The following is an 18,652-nucleotide window of genomic DNA, read 5'->3' on the forward strand; positions in this document are numbered from 1 at the left end:
ATGAAACTTGGCATGCTATCATGGAGCGGCATCAACATGTCGTGGTACAAATTTTGTCCCATTTGGGGCAGGTTTGGGTATATGCTTCTCACCAACCGGAGCTTCTCACAAGAACCATGATGATTTCCGGTAGGAAACGTCCCACCTTTGGGGACGAAACGATATCCATTGCCTCTTATTGCTTTCAAATTTTTTCCTCGTGTCAACATAGAACAACAGGAGTGTTGTGTGATTTTTTGTGATTTTTGGGGTTCGTTTGGACATTTTTGTGCATTAACTGAGTTTTCAATGCATTTTATGTGCATAATTCAAATTTGAACTACATGCCCATGCTCCAGTGCATATAAATTGGTTGAAAAATCAAATCTGTGTCCTTGGGTGCATGCTTAGGTCACATGCAAGAAATGGGAATGAATTTCAGACACCGGGGCACCGTTGATTGCCGGCAAAACATTTAGATGCCTGATTTTTAAATTCTAGTAAATCCAAAACTCGTGTGAAATTCATGAAACTTGGCATGCTATCATGGAGCGGCATCAACATGCCGTGGTACAAATTTTGTCCCATTTGGGGCAGGTTTGGGTATATGCTTCTCACAAACCGGAGCTTCTCACAACAAGCATGATGGTTTTCGGTAGGGAACGTCCCACCTTTGGGGACAAAACAATATCCATTGCCTCTTATTGCTTTCAAATCTTTTCTCGTGTCAACATAGAACAACAGGAGTGTTGTGTGAATTTTTGTGCTTTTTCGGGGTTCGTTTGGACATTTTTATGAATTAACTGAGTTTTCAATGCATTTTATGTGCATAATTCAAATTTGAACTACATGCACATGCTCCAGTGCATATAAATTGGTTGAAAAATCAAATATGTGTCCTTGGGTGCATGCTTAGGTCCCATGCAAGAAATGGGAATGAATTTCAAACACCGGGGCACCGTTGATTACCGGCAAAACATTGAGATGTCTGGTTTTTAAATTCTAGTAAATCCAAAACTCGTCTGAAATTCATGAAACTTGGCATGCTATCATGGAGTGGCATCAACACGCCGTGGTACAAATTTGTCCCATTTGGGGCAGGTTTGGGTATATGCTTCTCACAAACCGGAGCTTCTCGCAACAAGCATGATGGTTTTCGGTGGGGAACGTCCCACCTTTGAGGACGAAACGATATCCATTGCCTCTTATTGCTTTCAAATTTTTTTCTCGTGTCAACATAGAACAACAGGAAAGTTGTGTGATTTTTTGTGATTTTTTGGGGTTTGTTTGGACATTTTTATGAATTAACTGAATTTTCAATGCATTTTATGTGCATAATTCAAATTTGAACTACATGCACATGCTCCAATGCATATAAATTGGTTGAAAAATCAAATATGTGTCCTTGGGTGCATGCTTAGGTCCCATGCAAGAAATGGGAATGAATTTCAAACACCAGGGCACCGTTGATTGCTGGCAAAACATTGAGATGCCTGGTTTTTAAATTCTAGTAAATCCAAAATTCTGTTAACCATTCACGTGACGCCACATGTCTTGGTCTTAATGGCTGTAGGAGGTGCCGTGCGGACAGCTGCTTGACCTTGACTGAACGGGAGGCGTGCGAGCGCCGTCCGGTGCGCAGGCTGACCGAGAGGCGTGCAAGCTGTCCTCGATTGCGCAGACTCGCCGGGAAGCGTGCGAGCTGTACGCTGCACAGGCTCACTGGGAAGCGAGCCCTTTGACTTCCATGGCCGCCCGCCTTGCTCGCTTCCTCTCCATTAATGGCGCCCAAGCCACAGTTTAATTCGCTTTTTAAATATAAAACACTCATCGCAAATGTTTTAGTTAGAACACCCGTATGCAAACCGACAGCTTCCCTAGGAAGCCAAGAGAAAATGTGCCGAGCAGGATTTCTGCAGCTCTTGATCGCAAACGTTTTAGATAGAACACTCGTATGCAAAGTGAGAGCAGCGCAGGATTTGTGCATCCCTTCAACGCAAATGGTTGTTTTGGATGACCCGTGTGCAACCACGTACAAACAATTTGGTAAGATTTGTCAATCCTTGTAACACTGCGATTTGTCAAAATATGAAGCTAAAAATCACTAGCAATATCTAATTTTTGCAACTAAAATTCAGTAATTAAGCATAGATTTCATTCATAGATTAAGCAGTCGTTCTTAATTTATACAAACAGTTCAACTCGACAGCTGAACCGACCAAACTTTTCCTCAATTGATGCCAATCACGTACTGAAATAGCTAGTTCAACTAAATATACTAGCTAATTTTAAGTACATTGTACAGTTCCACCACATCTATAGTCAGATGAACTGAACAAAATAACTCCTAAATACTACTACTACTACTACTACTGCGGAGGGGCTTTGTACTACTTCCGGCTACCTCTCCTCTGCCGAGCATGCTCAGTAAGAGGCGGAGGAGGAGGAGCCTACCGACAAGCTGGACAACCGCAATGCGGTGCCTGCCGCTAATGCAGCTTCAGCAACGCTCACCTCGAACGCCCTCTGCCGCTCCAGACGACCCCTCTCAAAGCAGTGGTTTTCCTCGTAGATCTCCCGATTCCTCGCCTCTGAGGCGGCGTGTGCCGCGGCCACTGCGGTGGTAAGGCTCTTTGCGTGCTCGACGAGGTGCTCCTCCTCCCTCCCGCAGGAACTCGGTGTAGCACGCAAGGTCGTTGTCGCACGTGCGGGCATCCACCTCTGCCTCCCGCCTTCGGGCAACGGTGGCAGAGCGGGTGATGACCCCAGCGGTCGACGGTGGGCTGGTGGCCACGGCGGCCGACGACGGGGTGGCGGCCACGACCACCACCTCCCGCCTTCGGGCCGCGGTGCCGGAGCGGGTGATGGCCACAGTGGCCGGTAGTGGGGTGGCGGCCATGGCGGCCATCTCCCGCCTTCGGGGCACGGCGGCGGAGCAGGCGATGGCCCTAGCTTTCGACGGTGGTGTGGCGGCAACGGTGGTGTGGCGGCAACGGCGGCCCACAACAGCTGCCGACGGGCACCGGCGGCGGAGCATGCGGTGAGTGTTCCCCGCACACCCAACAGGGACGCCACGCGCACTACACTACGCCGGGGACTGCGCCGTCGCCGCGGTATAGCCTCCCAGCTAGAGCTGTCCTCTGATGACGGTGGATTGGCTGAGCGACGATGACGGACCGGTGCCATTGGCAAATGTGGGAGAAGCAGACGAGATAAGCTATAGGGATGGAGGGGAAAATGCGACGCAGGACTCGCCGGCCATGAGGGTTTTTATAGCAGGCCGGTAAGCATTGGGATTTTGGGCGATTTCACCGAGTCGGGCGGGAAGCTTGCGCGAGAACCCGCGAGGTTGCGCGGGAACGGGCTCACCGACGATTCATTGGCGCCACCGTTTGGCAAAAAGAACGCCCCCACGCGCTGCGCAAGCTTGCGCTGTAAGCCGTCTGCGGCAGCGGGGTGACAAGATGTGCGAGAGGAGGACGAAAGGCTACGTACACATACGGTTAATAAAAAACCGTTTGTGATTTAATTACCTACTATACCACTGTCCTAGTTTATAAGTATGATTTAACTAATAAATATGAATGCATGTCGCCAAAGATTATATAGTTGGATTTGTATTTGAACATAGTTTCCAATTATATAATTTTTTAAACATGCATTAACATTTTGTTGGTTAAATTTGAGGGCAAATTATGGCACGGAATATAAAGTAAACTATAGACTAGACGGAGGTGGTACCACACGGCTGCTCTCTACGCAGCGACGCAACTGTCGGCCGGCTTGTAGGCGACCATTTCCTGCGTGTTCAACTGCTCTATGCGTGTGGTTGCTTGCGGTTCAGGCGGCCGCGGTGCGCTCTGCTCGTGTCCCGCCGCTCGCGCTCTGCTCTCGCGTCCCTCCGGGTGCTCTGCCCTTGTCCCTCCACGTGCGCTGCCAGTGTTTTGGGCCGGCGCAGGATCACACACGTTCGTGTGCAAGCGGTTGCGCTGGGCGCGGCGCGACGATGCAGTTACCCGCTGCAAGAGAATCCACGCCGCTCGGCCCCCTTATATTCCTGCGGCCATTTACCTTCATCTCTCGTCTCACACGACAAAATAAGCACACCCACGAGGACACATACAGAGAGGACATCCAGCGGTTCCAATGGCGCTCCCTGTGACTCCAATGGCGCTCCCAGCGGTCGACGACGACAACGGCGGGCAGTTCACCATGCATCATATAGTGGACACCCACGTGAGGGGGAAGGCATCTCGGTGGTGTACACGAATGATCCGGTCTCGGTGGAGAGCTCCATCCAAACTATGGGACAGTTCCTTGCCGAGGACAAGTACCGAGTGGTCGGCTTCGACCTCGAGTACACCATCGGTCGTGCCGGGCACGATCAGAAGGTTGCCATCGCCTAGTTGTGCGTGCGACATGACGTCCTCGTCTACCACTTCCACCTTGCCACAAGGCCTTGCGAGCGTTTCTCCAGGTTTATCAACAGCTCCGACTACAGTTTCGCTACGGTGGACACCACCAACGATCTAAAAGCGCTCAAGGTTTCGGACTTGAAATGCCCGAATCTTGTCAACATCCAGCACCACTACAAGGTCTGGGGCAGCGACAAAAGCAAGCTGAACTCCCTGGTTGACCTCGCCTCGGCCATCATCAACCCCCTACTACGCGAAGATGAAGCAAGAGAGCAATAAGGACAAGAACGCCTGGCACAGTGTGTGGCATAAGAGACTGGATGAACATGTCAAGTACGCGCCATGGACGCGTACACAAGCTACGAGATGTACAGGCGGATCGTTGACATGAGGAATTGTCTTCTTCCTGACCCAGATGAGGGATCGAGCCACATAGCAATGGCGGGAGCGTCACAAGAAGTAGATGACTAGACGATCGTTTCTCCTACTTTAGAATAAATGCAATTGTTTATTGAGATGTGTGCGAATGATCTGTATAGTCACTTATGTAATTGGATGTTTATTTCAGTTATCTATATATACATGTTATTCTACTGTAGACATAGCAATTCACACGGCTTATTAGCAGCAATTGTCTGTGTTATTATTGGTCTTCACACACATTTCAGATTACGGACCTGTTTGCCACGTATCACACACATCTTGTTCAGTTGAACCGTTTCCATTGTGTTGCCTAATCACACACAGTTCATCCCAGTGAATCGTATGATGTATATCGCACACGCCTTCATCTGGCTGTCCGTTTCTTTTGTGCCTCCTCATCCCAAACAGTTAATTGAGCTGAACCGTATGCCCTGCATCGCACACGCAACTAAATTCTGAACCGTGTTTGATGCATCTGTCATCGCAAACGTTTTGCACCTTTTTGACGGTTTTTTACACCACCGTTTGCGATTATGGCATCACACATAGTTTCGTCGAAGGGTCTCTGATCGTAGTGTCGCGTTTGGACCATCCTATAGTAGTGATAGCTTGCGATGTAGCTCCTCGTTTATTTTTTGATATGTTCCTAGAGAAAAACTATGATGAAAGATGATAGTAGCAATGATGCCGACTAGGTCCGTGATCTGAGGATTATCCTCATTGTTGCACAGAAGTATTATGTCCTTGATGCACCGCTAGGTGACGGACTATTGCAGGAGCAGATAACAGACGTTATGAACGTTTGGCAAGCTCGGTATGATAACTACTTGATAGTTTAGTGCGCCATGCTTTATGGCTTAGAACAGGGACTTCAAAAATGTTTTGAACGCCACGGAGCATATAAGATGTTCTAAGAGCTGAAATTGGTATTTCAAACTCATGCCCGAGTCGAGAGGTATGAGACCTCTGACAAGTACTTTGCCTACAAGATGGAGGAGAATCGCTCAACCAGTGAGCATGTGCTCAGATTATCTGAGTACTACAATCTCTTGAATCAAGTGGGAGTTAATCTTCCAGATAAAATAGTGATTGACAGAGTTCTCTAGTCACTATCACCAAGTTACTGGAACTTCGTGATGAACTATAATATGCAAGGGATGACGAAAACGATTCCCGAGCTCTTCGTGATGCTGAAATCGACGAAGGTAGAAATCAAGAAAATAATCAAATGTTGATGGTTGACAAGACCACTAGTTTCAAGTAAAAGGGCAAGGGAAAGAAAGGGAACTTCAAGAAGAATGGCAAGAAAATTGCCACTCCCATGAAGAAGCCCAAAGCTAGACCCAAGCCTAAAATTGAGTGCTTCTACTGCAAAGGAAATGGTCACTGGAAGTGGAACTGCCCTAGATACTTGGCAGATAAGAAGGATGGCAAAGTGAACAAAGGTATATTTGATATACATGTTATTGATGTGTACTTTACTAGTGTTTATAGCAACCCCTCGGTATTTGATACTGGTTCAGTTGCTAAGAGTAGTAACTCGAAACGGGAGTTGCAAAATAAACAGAGACTAGTTAAGGATGAGGTGACGACGTGTATTGGAAATGATACCAAGGTTGATAAGATCACCATTGCACACTCCGTTTTTACCTTCGGGATTAGTGTTGAACCTAAAATAAATGTTATTTGGTGTTTGCATTGAGCATGAATATGATTGGATCATGTTTATTGCAATACGGTTATTCATTTAAGTCAAAGAATAATTGTTATTCTATTTACATGAATAAAGCCTTCTATGGTCATACACTCAATGTAAATGGTTTATTGAATCTCGATCGTAGTGATACACATATTCATTATATTGAAGCCAAAAGATGAAAAGTTAATAATGATAGTGCAACTTATTTGTGGCACTGTGGTTTAGGTCATATTGTGTAAAGCGCATGAAGGAACTCCATGCTGATGGGCTTTTGGAATCACTTGATTTTGAATCACTTGATGCTTGTGAACCATGCCTCATGGGCAAGATGACTAAGACTCCGTTCTCCGGAACAATGGAGCGAGCAACTGACTTGTTGGAAATAATACATACTGATGTATGCGGTCCGATGAGTGTTGAGGCTCGCGACAGGTATCATTATTTTCTAACCTTCACAGATGATTTGAGCAGATATGGGTATATCTACTTGACGAGACACAAGTCTGAAACATTTGAAAAGTTCAAAGAATTTCAGAGTGAGGTAGAAAAACATCGTAACAAGAAAATAGAGTTTCCACGATCTGATCGTGAAGGTGAATATTTGAGTTACGAGTTTGATCTTCATTTGAAACAATGTGGAATAGTTTCGCAACTCACGCCACCTGGAACACCACAGCGTAATGGTGTGTCCGAACATCGTAACCGCACTTTATTGGATATGGTGCGATTTATGATGTCTCTTACCGATTTACCACTATCATTTTGGGGTTATGCATTAGAGACAGCTGCATTCACGTTAAATAGGGCATCATCTAAATCCGTTGAGACGACACTATATGAACTGTGGTTTAGCAAGAAACCTAAGCTGTCGTTTCTTAAAATTTGGGGCTGTGATGCTTATGTGAAAAAGTTTCAACCTGATAAGCTCGAACCCAAATCGCAGAAATGCGTCTTCATAGGATACCCAAAGGAAACTGTTGGGTACACCTTCTATCACAGATCTGAAGGCAAGATATTCGTTGCTAAGAATGGATCCTTTCTAGAGAAGAAGTTTCTCTCGAAAGAAGTGAGTGGGAGGAATGTAGAACTTGATGAGGTAATTGTACCTTTTCCCGAATTGGAAAGTAGTTCATCATAGAAATCAGTTCCAGTGATTCCTACACCAATTAAGTGAGGAAGCTAATGATGATGATCATGAAACTTCAGATCAAGTTACTAGCGAACCTTGTAGGTCAACCAGAGTATGATCCGCACTAGAGTGGTACGGTAATCCTTTTTGGAAGTCATGTTACTAGACCATGACGAACCTACGAACTATGAGGAAGTGATGATGAGCCCAGATTCCACGAAATGGCTTGAGGCCAAGAAATCTGAGATGGGATCCATGTATGAGAACAAAGTATGGACTTTGATTGACTTGCCCGATGATCGGCAGGCCATTGAGAATAAATGGATCTTCAAGAGGAAGACGGACGCTAATAGTAGTGTTACTATCTACAAAGCTCGAATTGTCGCAAAAAGTTTTCGACAAGTTCAAGGTGTTGACTACGATAAGATTTTCTCACTCGTAGCGATGCTTAAGTCTGTCCGAATCATGTTAGCAATTGCCACATTTTATGAAATCTGGCAATTGGATGTCAAAACTGCATTCCTTAATGGATTTCTTAAAGAAGAGTTGTATATGATATAACCAGAAGGTTTTGTCAATCCTAAAGGCGCTAACAAAATATGCAAGCTCCAGTGATCCATCTATGGGCTGGTGCAAGCATCTCGGAGTTGGAATATACGCTTTGATAAGTTGATCAAAGCATATAGTTTTATACAGACTTGCGGTGAAGCCTGTATTTACAGGAAAGTGAGTGGGAGCACTATAGCCTTTCTGATAAGTATATGTTTATGGCATATTGTTGATCATAAATGATGTAGAATTTTCTGGAAAGCATAAAGGAGTGTTTGAAAGGAGTTTTTCAAAGAAAGACCTCGATGAAGCTGCTTACATATTGAGCATCAAGATCTATAGAGATAGATCAAGACGCTTGATAATTTTTTTTCAATGAGTACATACCTTGACAAGTTTTTTGAAATAGTTCAAAATGGAACAGTCAAAGAAGGAGTTCTTACCTGTGTTGCAAGGTGTAAAGTTGAGTAAGACTCAAAACACGACCACGGCAGAAAACAGAAAGAGAATGAAAGTCATTCCCTATGCCTCAGCCATAGGTTATATAAAGTATGCTATGCTGTGTACCAAACCTATCGTGTACCTTGCCATGAGTTTGGCAAGGGGGTACGATATTGATCCAGGAGTGGATAGAAGACTAAGGAGATATTTCTCGGTTACGGAGGTGATAAAGAGTTCATCGTAAAGAGTTACGCCGATGCAAGCTTTTACGCCGATCCTGATGACTCTGAGTGTCAATCTTGATACATACTGAAAGTGGGAGAAATTAGCTAGAGTAGCTCCATGCAGAGCATTGTAGACATAGAAAATTTGCAAAATACATACGGCTCTGAATGTGACAGACCCATTGACTAAGCTTCTCTCACAAGCAAAACATGATCACACTTTAGTACTCTTTGGGTGTTAATCACATAGCGATGTGAACTAGATTATTGACTCTAGTAAAACCCTTTGGGTACTAGTCACATGGCGATGTGAACTAATCACATGGTGATGTGAACTATTGGTGTTAAATCACATGGCGACGTGAACTAGATTATTGACTCTAGTGCAAGTGGGAGACTGAAGGAAATATGCCCTAGGCAATAATAAAGTTGTTATTTATATTTCCTTATATCGTGATAAATGTTTATTATTCATGCTAGAATTGTATTAACCGGAAACTTGATACATGTGTGAATACATAGACAAAACAAAGTGTCCCTAGTATGCCTCTACTAGACTAGCTCGTTAATCAAAGATGGTTAAGTTTCCTGACCATAGACATGTGTTATCATTTGATAAAAGGGATCACATCATTAGAGAATGATGTGATGGACAAGACCCATCCATTAGCTTAGCATAATGGTCGTGAAGTTTTATTGCTAATGCTTTCATCATGACTTATACATGTTCCTCTGACTATGAGATTATGCAACTCCCGAATGTTGGAGGAACACCTTGTGTGCTATCAAACGTCACAACGTAACTGGGTGATTACAAAGATGCTCTACAGGTGTCTCCGATGGTGTTTTTTGAGTTGGCATAGATCGAGATTAGGATTTGTCACTCCGTGTATCGGAGAGGTATCTCTAGGCCCACTCGGTAATGATCATCACTATAAGCCTTGCAAGCAATGTGACTAATGAGTTAGTTATGGGATGATGCATTACGGAACGAGTAAAGAGACTTGTCGGTAACGAGATTGAACTAGGTATGATGATACCGACGATCGAATCTCGGGCAAGTAACATACCGATGACAAAGGGAACAACGTATGTTGTTATGCGGTTTGACTAATAAAGATCTTCGTAGAATATGTAGGAGCCAATATGAGCATCCAGGTTCCGCTATTGGTTATTGACTAGGGATGTGTCTCGGTCATGTCTACATAGTTCTCGAACCCGTAGGGTCCACACGTGTCGTGGAATTGTCACGGCAGATGTCCTCGAGCTAGGACTTAATCGTGGAGCCATCGCCACTAGGAAGCTTGAAGGGGTTAAGCGGGACAAGGAACACGAGGGTTTATACTGGTTCGGCCCCTTACGGTAAAGGTAAAAGCCTACGTCCAGTTGAGGTGGTATTGATTAGGGTTTCGATGACCAGGGAGCTTAACTGCTATGCCTGGCTCTCGATGAGATCTTTCTTGTCCCTAAACCGCTGCCGGGTCGTCCCTTTATATAGGGAGGCTGACGCCCAGCAGCTCTCAGAGTCCCGGCCGGCTCATAAGAGTGTCCGGCTCGGACTCTCAACTATTCTTGCCTTACACTACAAGTTCTACCATGATAATGATTGTAACTACGGGCCTTAAGCCATATCCGGGTCTTAAGCCCATCTTTGGCCCACCGTCTTCAAGCTTCGCGCCGGGCTTCTGGCAATGCCCATATGAGTAACCCGGCCCCTCCTGGCGGGTGACTCTAAGGTCTATATCCTCAACATTAGGCCCCAGATTGATTTGAGCCGGCTCATGTCAATCTTCAATTCTTTCGACAGAAAAAATCTCCGGCTTACCATTTGTGTGAAGGCCATAACCCGGCGTGACGTCATTCTCTGGACTCCGGGTCATCCGCCGTGACGTCATCTTCCATTAAGCCCATTTTTTACTCCACCAGATCCGCAACGGATCTTATCTTTACTGCCATCCCGAAAATCGAGGCGTTTCGTGGGGAGATAACCACGCCGCGGTCTCCTCGTTTCTCGCGCCCACTTATGAGCTCACTCTTATAAATAGCCCGGCCCGACGGGCCTTCAGCCACTCTTCTTCCTCCTCGCGCCACTGTTCCTCCGCTCGAGCTCGAACTCCGCCGCCGCCGCCGCGCCCCCGGTCTTCGTCAACCTTGGCCGCTGCATCACCCTGACTCGGTCCAGACAAACGGCGGCAACCTCCGCATCTCTTCAGCACCGGTAAGTCCTCGCTACCCCGTAGAACAGATCTGCAGTAGGGTTCGTCCGTGTTCATCCGTGTTCTTCACCGTCGCCCACGAGTTCTTTGGTAGTTTTCATTTTTACTGCCCTTCTTGATCTTAGACCTATATAGACCTGCCGCGGTGGCTGTTTAGCACTTATTTCAAATGCAAGTAGATCTCTTTTAACTGCCTAAAGGCCCCATTCAAGCCCAAGAACTTCCCTGCGTCTGTTTTTAGGTCTAGAAATTTTCCTTTTGCCCGACCATTTTGATCCAAAATATTTACCGCAATGTGTGAAACCTGTTTTCACCACACTTAGTAAAAAACTGCACTCATTGAGTCATGGCGGTTTACATTTCCAGCTTAAAGAAACCACGCGCCATAGAACCTTCCGACTCAAAGGAGACCATGCGCCATAGAATTTTCCGGCTCATCTGTGATAAGGCCGTAGACAATCGAGTTACTCTCAATACCTTGGGTGGCTTAAATAACCTGGCGCACTTAGATATATGTCATTAGTCCCCTCCGTAAGCCGCCACTTAACATTGAACTATAACTTTCCTCCGGCTTATACTTAAACCGGACGTTTCCTTTTATCATAGGCTGCCGACTTTCACCATGCCTCCCAAAGCTCCTAAAGCCTCCATCACTTGCAATTGGATGAGGTCCAATGTCCCCAATGAGACGTTAGCAGATTTTGTCAAGTCAGGCTACCTGCCCAAGAAGGACGTCATGTCCTACCGTGCCCCCGACCCATCAGAGGAGAGACCACAGCCAAGGGACGGGGAGGTGGTCATTTTTGCGGATCACATGAGCCGGGGCTTCGCACCGCCCGACTCAAAGTTTTTTAGAGACGTGCTGAACTTCTTTGACCCGCGGCCACAAGATATAGGACCCAACTCGGTGTCCAACATATGCAATCACCAAGTGTTCTGCGAGGTTTATCTTGGAGAGGTGCCCAGTCTGCTGCTCTTCAGAGAGCTCTTTTACTTGAACCGCCAGAACGAGTGCGCCAACGGGCCAAGTTTGGAGCTAGGCGGCATCTCCATTCAGAGACGGAGAAACTGTCTTTTCCCTTATGCCGAGCCGCCGAGTCACCCAAAAGACTGGAATCTGACGTGGTTCCATTGCCAAGACACGTCACCGGCTGACGAGAGCCCGCTGCCCGGCTTTCGCCCTTCACGTCTGGAGCCAACTCACCCGCTGTCTGACAAGTTAACTTAGGCAGAACGCCAACCTCTGCTCCCCACCATCAACAAGATCAAGGCTCTCCTGGGCAATGGTCTCAACGGAATCGATCTGGTCCGGGTCTGGATCTCCTGGCGGGTGATCCCATTGAGTCGTCACCCCGGCTTAATGTGCGAGTACACGGGCCGAAAGGATGACCCCCAGAGACACAGCCGCAATGACCTTCCTGAAGATGTTGCAGAGGATATGACCAAGGCTCTCTTGAACGAGAGCCTGGCAGACTGTGGGAGGACTGGGTTAGCCCCCTTCTGCAAGACCAACCCAGCCCCAGCGGTAAGCCGCCGATCTAAACATCTTATCTTCTTCTGTATATAACTTTCATCTGAAACCTTTAAGAAATCATCATTGTATTTTTCAGGCTGATGACAAATTTTGGAAGGTCAAATATGACCATGAGGCGGCCAAGAAGGCCAGAAAGGCGAAGAAAGCCGCCAAGAAAGCCGCTCCCCGTAAGAAGGGAAGTAGGCCTACTGCTTCAGAGCTGATGCAATTGAGCGACAGCTCCGAGTCAGAGGTAACCCTTGAATCTGTAAGCTCTTGCTATACCTGCTATTTATTTCTGTCCACCTTATCAATACTATTCATCAACAGGATGACACCGGCGCAAGTAACCCGGTGGTTGAAGAGGTAATGTCACTTTCCTCCGACTCGGAGCCCTTGCCAAGGCTGAAAATCCGAAGGGTAACCCGGAAAGTAAGCTTTTCACATCCTTTAGCTTATCAAGACCCTCAATTTATTTTGAAGCGACAGGTTCATGAGAGCCGGTGGCACACCCGGACCGACAAACACACTGACCTTTCCTCCGGGTTACCTGACGCATCGAGGAAACGCCGGACCGAGGTGATCTCAAAATTGTACCCTTTTCATCCTTTGGCAGGTGTTATACGTCAACCGCTCAACTCTTCTGACTCAAATTATCAGGAAACTTCCCCCTTTTCTGGCGACTCTATGCAGTCAAGCCTGCCGGCTTTCAAGACCGTGCCTGGGTAATGATAATCATCTCATGTTGTACTTTGTCTTTACTCACACTATTGTGCTTAACCTTTCCGTCTTTTCAGTGCCCAGGCCAAGCTCACCAAGAGGGCGAAGAAGACCAAGCCGGTCGAAGAACCGGATTTGCCTGAGTCGGAGGTAGCAGGTCAAGAACCGCCAGCTGCCTCTGCTCCTGAGGCCGCTGCTCCAACCAACAAGCCCATAGCAGAAGCTTCTGTTAACCCGGAGGCCTCCAGCTCGGCTCAACCAGCAGATGACCCGGATGTGGTAATCACCCGGACGGAATTTGTTGAGCCGGGGAGACCTACTACGTTGGCCAAGTGCTCCGCCAAGGGGGAGTTGCTACAGCCCCGCCGGGTTAATCTGGACCTCACCGACTACACCAACTTGCACATCGGAGAGATCGTCTCCGGCTTCGTCAGCCAAGTGCACAAGAGCCGGGACGCAGAGATCGCCATGGTGAACCAGATTCAGCAGAAGTCTGAGGTATTACTCTTCTGTCTTCTTACTTACTACATAGTTACTTTTACCATGCTAGCCCCCAAGTCGACGACTTATGATTAAATATGTTGTAGACTTAAGTTCCGGCTTATCCAATTGAACCGGCAATTTGTAGATAGAAACGTTCAATATGCATTAGCCCCCAAGTGCCAAGTGTCTTTGCTTGGAAAACGCTTGGGACCTTTAAATTTGCATAATAACTGTTCATGCTATAACCCGGAAATTATGCAGGCTGTTGGCAAGAAGTTTGAGGCTGACATCGCTGATCTCAAGACCCGTCTGAAGACGCAAGAGACGGAGACCCGGAAAGCAAACGCCAAATTTGTGTCCAGCATTGCTGCGCAAGAAAAGCTGAAGACGGAGTTTGACTCTGAACGGAAGGCTTGGGCCGAAGAAAAGGCCGCGCTGGTGAACCGGGCTGAACAGGCGGAGAAGGCTCTCTCCGAGAAGACCGCCGAACTCTCCGGCTTAAAGCGCCAAGTGTCCCAGATGGTTGCCGCAATCTTTGGTAAGTCATCTCACCGGCTTTCATCAAGTTTAGAATCTGTACATCTCATAACTCATCCTTGTCGGCGGCTTATCTTATTCTGTTAAACAGGTCCCAGAAGCGCCAACCTCAACCAGAGTGTGGTAACCAAGCTGAAGGCCGTGTACACCCTGGTGGAGCAACTCTACACCGGGTCACAGCGTGCCTTGGCTATGGTGGCCCTATCCAACGAGGTGCCGACTCACCTGGCGGAAGTTCTTCGCCGACTCGCCGTTCTGCCTCAACGTATTCAAGAGCTGCGACGGGCCTCTGCAAGAGCCGGAGCTATCGCCGCGCTGAGCCGGGCCAAGGCGTTCCTTCCAGAGTTAGACCCGGCAGACATCGCCCTCGGCTATCCAAGTTTAAAGGAAGACGGCACAGCCTTCGACCAAAGGGACTTTGCCGCCTGCGTGAAAGTCGTGCGCCCGGTGGCCACCCTTATTGGAAACGACACAGATCTGACCAAGTACCAGCCGGGTTACAATGCGGAAAATCAGAGGATCCCGACCCCGCGCTATGAAGCCCTCAGCTTAATCCCGCCGGCTCGTCAGCACACCTTCGCCCCGGATATTGACCCGGCCGGGTTAATTGACGAGGAAGCTCAATTCGAAGCTCTGAGCGGCATCGACTGGAAGTCGTCGACTTTCCAGACCTTGGGAACAGCCGGAGGAGAAGAGAGAGACGAGCCGGAGACTTCAACCCAGCAAGCGTCGTAACTCTGCTGGCGGCTTATCAAACAATGCCTCACTCTTTTGGACTCAACGAGTCTTGTAATAGAATAGGGTCAACACTTTAACTGTGTCGTGCCATCGTGCACGCATTGAATGTTGAAGTCTATTGAAGTTGTCTCCTTTATATTTCTCCGGGTCATGATTGATCATTCATTTTCCGTAAGCTCAAAATAGTTGCCTTTAACTATCCTGCATAAAAGGACAAATCACAAGTCTCTAGGCGGCTTACCGCACTGAGAATCATAGGTTTTAGATATATAACCCGCATATGAATCAAAAAGACGTCCTCAAGTATGTCCTGAATACAGCCGTAATAACACAATTAGCGGCCTGCAAGCATACTTCCGGTTTAAATAACCCGGGTAATAAGGTTGATACCTCAATTCTGGTTTACCTGTCTTAATAACACCCATTGTGTTCAACTAACACTGGAAATCAAAGTTAAGCCGGCAAAGTGAGACCCGGCCGTACACACTTTGAAATATTCAGAAGAAACTTGCTATAAAGCAGAAGAACTTAAGGGCTTCCGGTTCGAATACGACCAGAGACTCGGCCCAAAGGGGTTATGCTAGGATTCGAATACGATCATATAGCCCCCAGTGGGTGTGGCGATGCCAATCAAGAGGGTACCGACAACTATGTTCTCTTTGGTTCGAATACGACCCATGTTTGAACAGGAAGCCCCCAAATGACCTTAAGAATTGTTTAACGACGCTGATTCGAATACGATCCACGTCGGTTCTCAAAGGGGTTTAAACTAAGATTCAAATATGATCAAAGAAAATTCCCCAATGAGCTCGGCACTTTGCCAATCAAATGGGTATCGATAGCTATGTTCTCTTTGGTTCGAATACGACCTATGTTTGAACAGGAAGCCCCCAAGTGATTTTATTGCCTATGGCTAGATTCGAATACGATCATAAGCCGGATCCTCCTTCAAGTTATCATGTAATTTTGCAATGAAAACAGTACGTGCACATTTGGAGGAGAAAAAAGGACAGAGGTCCTGCTTTATTGCTTATCATAATATATACATGGCTTAGAGAAATATGTACATTATGAGAGCCGGTGGCTCAAGTGTAGTAAGGCCGAAGCTGAGCTATGTTCCACGGCCGACGGGTCTCTTCCTCCGACTTACATGAATCTTTGTGCTCCCGAATGTCAATGAGGTAATATGACCCGTTGTGCAAATTCTTGCTGACCACAAAGGGCCCTTCCCAAGGCAGGGATAGCTTGTGTGCATCTGTTTGATCTTGGATGAGCCGGAGCACGAGATCGCCTTCCTGGAAGACCCGGGATTTAACCCGGCGACTATGATAACGACGCAGGTCTTGTTGGTAAATCGCTGAGCGGGCTGCTGCCACATCGCGCTGTTCGTCCAACAAGTCAAGAGCATCTTGGCGTGCTCGCTCATTATCCGCCTCAACATAAGCCGCCACTCGAGGCGAGTCATGACGGATGTCACTCGGGAGGACTGCTTCTGCCCCATAAACCATGAAGAAAGGCGTAAAACCTGTAGGCCTGTTAGGAGTAGTGTTGATGCTCCATAACACGGAGGGCAACTCCTCCACCCAACAACCCGGCGTCCGTTGCAAAGGGACCAAAAGTCGGGGCTTGATGCCCTTCAGAATCTCCTGATTAGCTCTCTCAGCTTGACCATTGGATTGAGGATGAGCCACCGAGGAAACATCAAGTCAGATATGCTCTCGTTGACAAAATTCTTCCATGGCGCCTTTGGACAGATTGGTGCCATTGTCAGTTATAATGCTGTGCGGAAAGCCAAAGCGAAAAATCACCTTTTTCATAAATTGAACCGCCGTGGCTGCATCACACTTGCTAACTGGCTCCGCTTCAACCCACTTGGTAAATTTGTCAACTGCCACCAAGAGGTGGGTCTTCTTATCCTTGGACCTTTTAAAAGGCCCAACCATATCAAGCCCCCAGACCGCAAAGGGCCAAGTAATTGGGATCATCCTCAGCTCCTGAGCCGGCACATGAGCCCGTCGTGAAAACCTTTGGCAACCATCACATTTACTGACCAAGTCCTCCGCATCAGCATGAGTCGTCAGCCAATAAAAACCATGACGAAAAGCCTTGGCCACAAGAGATTTTGAGCCGGCGTGATGGCCACAATCCCCTTCATGAATCTCACGCAAGATCTCTTGACCTTCCTCAGGGGAGACACAACGCTGGAATGCTCCCGTAACACTGCGGTGATGCAACTCGCCATTGATAACAATCATTGACTTAGCCCGCCGGGTTATTTGTCTGGCCAAAGTTTCATCCTCAGGCAACTCTCCCCAGGTTATGTAAGCCAGATAGGGCATTGTCCAGTCCGGTATGATGTGGAGAGCCGCCACCAATCGTGCCTCCGGGTCAGGGACAGCCAAGTCTTCCTCTGTAGGCAACTTAACAGAAGGGTTATACAGGACATCCAGGAAAGTATTAGGTGGCACCGGCTTCCGCTGAGAGCCCAGCCGACTTAGGGCATCAGCCGCCTCATTCTTCCTGCGATCAATGTGCTCTACTTGGTAGCCCTGAAAGTGCCCAGCAATGGCATCAACTTCGCAGCGATAAGCCGCCATGAGAGGGTCCTTAGAGTCCCACTTGCCTGATACTTGTTGAGCCACCAAGTCTGAGTCACCGAAACACCTTACCCGGCTCAAGCTCATCTCCTTAGCCATCCGAAGACCGTGGAGCAAGGCCTCGTACTCAGCTGTGTTGTTGGTACAAGGAAACATCAATTGTAGCACATAATGGAACTTATCACCCTTAGGGGAAGCCAATACGACTCCAGCCCCCGAGCCCTCCAACTGCCTGGACCCATCAAAGTGAATAGTCCAATATGTGTTATCCGGCTTTTGCTCGGGCACTTGTGACTCTGTCCAATCATTGATGAAATCCACCAAGGCCTGAGATTTAACAGCAGTGCGTGGCACGTATTTGAGACCATGAGGTCCGAGGTCTATGGCCCACATAGCTACTCTTCCTGTGGCCTCTCTGTTTTGAATGATATCACCAAGAGGAGCCGAACTAACCACAGTGATGGGATCACCCTGGAAATAATGCTTAAGCTTCCGGCTCACCATGAACACACCATAAACAAGCTTCTGCCAATGCGGATACCGCTGTTTGGACTCGATGAGCACTTCGCTGACATAATAAACCGGCCGCTGAACCGGATGCTCCTTACCCTCTTCCTTGCGCTCCACCACCACAGGCACACTGACAGCTCGTGTGTTCGCCGCCACATACAGTAATAAGGGCTCCTTATCAACCGGAGCAGCAAGGACTGGGGGCTCTGCCAGCTGCTTCTTCAGATCCTCAAAGGCAGTATTAGCTGCATCATTCCAGACAAAGTTATCTGTTTACTTCATCAACTGATATAATGGCATGGCCTTCTCACCCAAACGGCTTATAAACCGGCTTAAAGCAGCGATGCGACCCGCCAAGCGCTGAACGTCATTTATACATGCCGGCTTAGCCAGGGAGGTGATGGCCTTGATCTTCTCCGGGTTAGCTTCAATGCCTCTGTCAGAAACCAAAAAACCCAAGAGCTTGCCTGCAGGAACAC

Source organism: Aegilops tauschii, chromosome 6 (genome assembly GCF_002575655.3).
Source record: "Aegilops tauschii subsp. strangulata cultivar AL8/78 chromosome 6, Aet v6.0, whole genome shotgun sequence".
Lineage (NCBI taxonomy): Eukaryota > Viridiplantae > Streptophyta > Magnoliopsida > Poales > Poaceae > Aegilops > Aegilops tauschii.